Consider the following 7,737-nt stretch of genomic DNA (forward strand, 5'->3'; position numbering starts at 1 on the left):
CAGTGACCTGCTAGTGAAGGCTTTACACCTACCTCATTTGGTTTGGATGCTAAATAGCAAGTAAAATTGTGATCCAATTTATTGATGGGGAATTTTAAAAACATAAAGAGGAGGCCAAACAAGCTCTTGAGCCTACTCTGCCATTCAGTGCGATCATAGCTGATTTTCTGCCTCAACTGTACTTCCTGTCCTCTCCCCAAATCCCTTGATTCCCTGAGATCAAAGATCTATCTTTCACGGCTGTGAATAAATCACTAAATCAATGACTGACCACCCATAGCCCTGTGGGGTAAAGAATTCCAAACATTTGAGTGAAGAAACTCCTCATTCGGCTTTGAATGATTGATCCCTTATCGTGAGACTATGCCCCCTAGTTCTAGACTTTCCAGCCAGGGGAAACAGACTCTCAACATCTACCTTGTCGAGGCCTCTCAAGAATTTTGTTTCAGTGACATCACCTCTCATTCTTCTAAACTCCAGAAAGTATAGGTCCACTGTACTCAACTTCTCGTTATAGAACAACCTTCACAACACTGGAGTCCAATGTAGTGAACTTTTACTGCACCACCTCCAAATCAAGTGTATCCTTCCTGAAGTTAGGAGACCAAATTTCTGTACATTACACAGGTATGGTCTCGCCAAAGCCCTGTACATTGTAGCAAGACTTCCTTACATGTATAGTCTCATGCCCTTGCTATGAAGGTCAACATGCCATTTACCTTCCTAATTGCTATCTTTGTTTCTTGTACGAGGAGACCCAAATCGCTCTGAATATAACAGAAATTTTTCACCGTTTAAAAAAAAAATACACTGCTTTTCTATTCTTCCTACTAAAGTGAATAACCTCATATTTCCCCACATTATACTCCACCTGCCACCTTGTTGCTCACTAATTTAACCACTCTGAGCCAAAACTTATGAGGAGTGGCAGTCAGTCAGATTGCCACTCTGCTCATTTTTACTAACAGCAGTTGGGAGCTGCACATTTCTCACCCGACCTTCCGACTTGGACCTGGTGAGAAAAGTGCAGCACAGTGGTTTCCCGAGGCCTTCAGTACAGGCAGCAGTGTTGGTGGAATTGAAGTCACGCCCCCCTCTTTACAGCACTAGATGCTGTAAAGCAGGCAAGTTTAAAGGAGAAGGTAAGTGAATAGGATGGATCGGGGGGCGGTGAGCATGGGTGGTCAGTCGGGCATAATGGGAAGGGTAGTCAGGTGGGGGGGGGGCGGAATGTCAGTACTATTGCTACCCAGACATTAGAAATGGTTTTATTTCTTCTAAATTTTTTTTCCTGGGTAACTATATTCTACTAAGAAAGTTGGAACCATCTGAACTCTCTGATTTGAATCAGAGTATCAGATGGTTACCTGAGTAGTTGCCCATCAGAAGTATGAACTTCCTGTGCAGCCCTTGTATGGGGAGTGTCTTCAGTGCATCTTCTGTGGTACCTCCTGAGCACGATGACCCCCACCCTCCTAAGATCAAGTTCTAGGTGTTAGATTTGATTGCCAAGGCAACTTTTCTTGCTGGACACATTTAACTTTACTTACAAGACAGCAACTGCATGTGTGCATCAAACTATATAACTAAAGAACTTTCTCTTCGAGGATCCCCGTACTGCTAACCAATTGGTTTACACATCATGTGATCTTACAGCACAGGATTATTCTTAAAGCTACAGTCCTACGTATATCAGAACTATAATTACTACAATAGGCCGGCATCTTAGTATCCTCATCGCGGCATATGTTCCCAGATTCATTAGCAAAGTTGGATACATTACTCTTAGCCAGTAGGCTTTCTATAAGGTCCCATACAGGAGGTTAGTAAGCAAAATTAGAGCACTTGAGATTGGGGGTAATGCACTTGCATGGATTGAGAATTGGTTAATGGGCAGAAAATATTTGGAATAAATGGGCCATTTTCAGGTTGGCATGCTGTGAATAGTGGAATGCCACAAAGATCAGTGCTTGGGGCCCCAGCTATTCATTACCAATGATTTGGATGTGAGGACCAAATGTAATATTTCCAAGTTTTGCTGATGTCAAAACTAGGTGGGAATGAGAGTTATGAGGAGGATGCAGAAGGGGCTTTAAGGGGATTTAGACAGACTGAGTGGGCAAGAACATGGCAGATAGAATATGATGTGAAAATACATGAAGTTATCCCCTTGGGTAGGAAAAAGACAAAAATGCAGAGTATTAAATGGTGAGAGATTGATAAGTGTTAATGTCTAAAGGGACCTGGGTGTCCTTGGTTGTGAGTCACTGAAAGCTACCATGCTGGTTTTTTTAATTCATTTGTGGGATGTGGATGTTGCTGGCTTAGCCAGCATTATTGCCTTTGAGAAGGTGATGGTGAGCTGCCTTGAACCACTGCAGTCTATGTGGTGTAGGTACACCCACAGTGCTGTTGGGGAAGAAGTTCCAGGATTTTGACCCATTGACGTTGAAGGAACAGCGATATATTTCCAGCAGGCAACTAGGAAGGCAAGTGGTATGTTGGCTTTTATTGCAAAAGGATGTGAATACAGGAGTAAAGAAGTTTTACTGAAATTGTATAGAGCCTTGGTGAGACCGCACCTAAAGTATTGCTCTCCTCACCTAAGGAAGGACATATTTGCCATAAAGGGAGTGCAGCGAAGGTTTACCAGACAGATGCTTAGGATGGTGGGATTGTCCTATGAGGAAAGATTGAGGAGACTGCACTTCATTCTCTAGCGTTTAGAAGAATAAGAGGTGATCATTAAAGCATACAAAACTCCTACAGGGCTCGACAAGCTGGATGCAGGAAAGATGTTTCCCCTGGCTGGGTGGATCTAGGGGGTTGAGATGGAAGATAGCCATGATCCAGTTGAATGGCCTACTCCTATCTCTTATGACCCTTTCTTCTTAAGTTATCTATTAATAAAGATTTTAAATAGTTGAGGTCACAGAACTGATCCTTGCAACATCCCACTTCTTGCAGTCTTCCACCTTGGAAATGCCCTTTTCTCGTTCTGTCTTCTGTCCATTAATCAATTTTTAATATATGCTCATATATTAGCCCATTCCCGGGAGCAATTTGTTTTGTGCAATGTTAATGTGGCGCCTTTATTCAATGCTTTTTGGACATTAAATTATCGGCACTGGTTCCCATTTATCTCCCCTACTAGTTATATCCTCAAAAACTAATAAATTTGTCGAACGTTATTTCCCTTTCATAAAACTATGTTGACTCTGCCTTGTTAACACCATAATAATGGAATCTAGCATTTTTGAGTGTTGACGGGCTAACTGACCTGATGGTCCTTCTTTTCCTTCTTTTGAATAGCAGTGTTACATTCACTAACTTGCAATCTGCTGGGACCACTCTAGAATCCAAGGAACTTTTGAAGATCATGATTAACACATCCATTATCTGCAGCCATCTCTTAGAATCCTAAAATGTAGGTCATTCAGATCCAGAAAATTTGTCAGATTTTAGCTATAGTCATTGACATAGGTCATTGGGCTCATCAAGCCCATGTTGACTCTCTGCAGATCAATCCAGTCAGCCCCCCTCCCCCTCCCCACTATCCCTATAGCCCTGCAAGTTTATTTCTCTCAAATGCCTCTCCAATTTCTGTGTGAAATCATTGAGCATCTCTGCTTCCGCCACCCTCATAGGCAGCAAATCCCACATTATTTCCAATTCACTGTGCAAAAAAAAAATCACATTCACCTGTATCTCTTGCCCAAAACCTTAATTTGCCCCCTAGTCATTTTACTATCAACTTTTCTTTGTCCACCTTATCTGTCAATTTTGTACACCTCTATCAAATCTACTCAATCTCCTTTGCTGTAGGTAAAAATACCTGAGCTTCGGTCATATAACTAATGTTATGTTCTGCCATAATATATAGTAGCTAAAATCCCTCAACACTGGTATTGTTCTGGTAAATCTCTGCACCCTCTCAAGGACCCTCACATCCTTCCCTAATTTGTGGTGACTCAAACTGGAACCAATGTGGTCTAACCAGAGCTTTATAAAGGTTCAGTCTAATTTCCTGCTTTTACACAAAATGCCCCTATTTATGAAACTCAAACCCAAGATCTCATGCATTACTAACTACTCTCACAATGGGCTGGTTTTTTATCCTTGAGGTGGGAATCGGGAAGCTCCCTGCTCGGCCCACCTGCCTTGGGAGAAAGTGCCTGCAAAGACACGATTTTTATTCCCGGGGGCAGGTGAGGGCTGCACTCGGTGCCAGCCAACCCCGGAAAATTTCATGTGCTGCCAGGTGCTGAGGCAGGCTGTTTGCAAGGCCTTCATCCCAGTTGTAATAAAAATAGAGAGGCCGTCCAGCCCTCGCTCCCCACACACTTTCCATGCCACCTCATGGCCCCCCTTACCCTCTATGCCAAGATATTCCCTCTCCCACCCCTGACTGCTTCTTGCCCCCCATGCCAAGCTATGGCACTTACATTGCCGTTCACCTAATACTGTATAGAGCCAATGAATCCAAAAGTGACAATAGAAAGTTTTCTTTTAAGAAGTCATTAAAAATGTCATTCATAACTTTCCACTTTCTTAAAAACTCCTTTTTACTAAAGAAACTGCAAGCACTTGAAACCTCCATCTTTTGTGTAAAAAAATGCTGTCAATTGACAGCATAGGTCAGAGAGTCAGACCTGTTAATCAAGCAATATTTTCCCTAAAACTCAGATGTTTCAAAATGCTAATGGATGCCTGGGCTATCAGCCAAGAATACACAATGAGGCTTGGCTGCAAGCCCAAAAATTCATTAGAGTATTGAAACACCTGAGCCCCAGGGGAAACGCTGCTTCATTAACAGGTCTGGCTCTCTGATCTATTCTGTCAATTGACGGCAATTTTTTTTTTACACAAGATGGAGGTTTCAAGTGCTTGCAGTTTCTGCTATTGATACTTTAAAGAGCCTGGATGATTATCACTTTTATTGGCCTGTAATCAAAGGAAGTTTTTAAGCAAGTGGAAAGGTATCAACGAATGACTTTTTAAAAGTCTTTTTGCATATCATATTGTCACTATAGGGTTCAGGATGTACCTATCCCCGCAATGGAGCCGGCCAGTCAGGAATGCAGGGTGTGAGCTCATGACCCAAAGCAGCCTGACCCTTAAAAGGCACTATTAAAAATTGGAAACCCTGGGAATGGCGTCGGGAATCCCTGAATTTGGTCCCGGCTGCCTGAACTCCCGGAATCTGGTCCTGGCTGCCTCAACTCTGAAAATCCAGCCTAATATTTCCTACCATCTTCAAGGATCTGTGTACATAAACCTCCAGGTCCCTGTGCCCATGCAAACTCTCTGGAAGTGTGCCATTAAGTTTATATTGCCTGTACGTATTGTTTCTGCCAAAATGCATCACCCTACACTTCTCTCTATTAAATTCCATCTGCCCCTTATCTGCACATTCTGCTAGCCTATCTATGCACTCTTGCAATCAGCTGGTATCTTTGCAACACTTAAGTATGGTATCATCAGCAAATATAAAATCTCACTCTCTATTCCCATATCCAAGTCATTTGTATATATCAAAGAAGCAGTGGTCCTAGCACTGACCATCACAGAATGGTTACCCCACAGGAGGCCATTCAGCCTGTTGTGTCTGTATTTACTCTGTAGGAACAATTTGCCTAGTATTATGATCCCAGCTAATGTTAATATTGGACAAGTCAGACCCCAGATGGAACCTGGCTTGATAGATCTTAGCTTTCTTTTTAGAAACATAGGGTAATGGTCGATGGATGCCCTTGCAAACGGAAAGTTGTCTCGAGTGGTGTTCCACAGGGCTCGGCATTGGGACCCTTGCTGTTTGTGTTATATATTAACAATTTGGACGTGAACGTGGGGGACACGATTGAGAAATTTGCAGATGACACAAAGATTGGCCGAGTAGTGGATAGTGTAGAGGATAGCCATAATCTCCAAAACAATATAGATGGGTTGATGGAGTGGGCAGTAAAGTGGCAGATGGATTTTAACATAGAGAAGTGTGAGGTCATACATTTAGGGAGGTCAAACAGTTACAGGGATTACACAGTAAATGGGAATATACTAAGAGGGGTAGATGAAGTGAGAGATCTTGGCGTACAAGTACACAGGTCCCTGAAGGCAGCAGTTCAAGTAGACAAGATTGTAAAGAAGACATATGGAATGCTCTCCTTCATTGGCAGCGGTATAGAATATAAAAGTAAGGATATAATGTTGGAATTGTATAAAACACTGGTGAGGCCACAACTGGAGTATTGTGTGTAGTTCTGGTCACCACATTACAGGACGTAATAGCTCTGGAGAGAGTGCAGAGGAGGTTTACAAGAATGTTGCCAGGGTTAGAAAAGTGTAGCTACGAGGAGAGATTGGATAGGGTGGGGTTATTTTCCCTAGAACAAAGAAGGCTGAGAGGTGACTTGATTGAGGTGTACAAAATTATGAGGGGAATAGATAGAGTGGACAGGATAAAATTGTTTCCCTATTCTAGAATTCTAGAACCAGGGCACATAGATTCAAGATAAGTGGCAGAAGGTGTAGGGGGGACATGAGGAAGAACTTTTTTACACAGAGGGTAGTGGCTGTCTGGAATTCGCTACCCAAGTTGGTGGTAGAGGCAGAAACTCTAAACTCTTAAAAAGTACCTGGATCTGCATCTTGAGTGCTGTAAGCTGCAGGGCTATGGGCCGGGTGCAGGAAGGTGGGATTAGAAAGGGCACCTGGGTGTCCTCGGGCTAGCATGGACAAGATGGGCCGAATGGCCTCTTTCTGTACTGTAACTTTTCTATGGTTCTAAACCGTGGAGGAAAGTAACTGAACAAATTCACAGGAATTTGCTGATGAACTTTTAACACAAAGAATAAAATATTTATTTAACAAGAAAAATGAACTATATTACACCAGACAAAAAGGTTGGAAAATCTCAATACTAACACAAGACAATTCAAATTCACACTATTCCTTTAACCCAGCAATATCTCTAGACACCTAAACCAGTGAAGAGTTACCACTAGCTTGACAAAGGCTTCTCACTTGGGACGGGCACAGCTGCAAATGGTTTTCTTCTGGTGAATTCCTGAGCATTCACTTGATGCTTCCCACCCAACTTGTATCTCTCCCTGAGACACCCAAAAACTGTGCTCCAAACTCAGCTTCTTCAACTGTATAGTGAACAAATGAGTTCTCTAAACTCAGTCTTCCAATAGCATCTCTGCTAAACTGATCACTTTACTGAGTTTTATAACTGACTATTCAGTCAATGACTGTCCCCAATAGCCTTGTAGTCTTTCTTATCTGAGAGCTTAAAATTCCTGTCCTGTCACTCCCTGACACTCGCTCAACTCTCTCCCTCTCAACTTTTTTTTTGTCTGTGTTCCCAGACCACTCTCACTAGGCAACAGTAAAGTTTTTTTCTACTTTGTTTTTTTTCCCAGAATTACTAAACCTTTTAATGCATCTCTAACTTCAGGAGCTGCAAACTTTCATTAAAAATGTATATATACAAACAAACCCAAAAGACCTGACCTTTTAGTTAGGAGTCCAACCAGACTCCCAGGCACCAGAACTCACAAACAACCTAACTGAAGCTGAAATCATTTTACCTTTCTTAACACAGAAATATATATATATTCAACTTAAAAATTATTCATTGTTCATAACGCCTCCCCAAAGGGAAAAAAAACGAAAAGAGATCTTTAAGAGGAGTTCTCATTTTCTATTAAACCCCCTTATCACTTTCTTACTTTT

Source organism: Cetorhinus maximus, chromosome 21 (assembly GCF_964194155.1).
Source record: "Cetorhinus maximus chromosome 21, sCetMax3.hap1.1, whole genome shotgun sequence".
Lineage (NCBI taxonomy): Eukaryota > Metazoa > Chordata > Chondrichthyes > Lamniformes > Cetorhinidae > Cetorhinus > Cetorhinus maximus.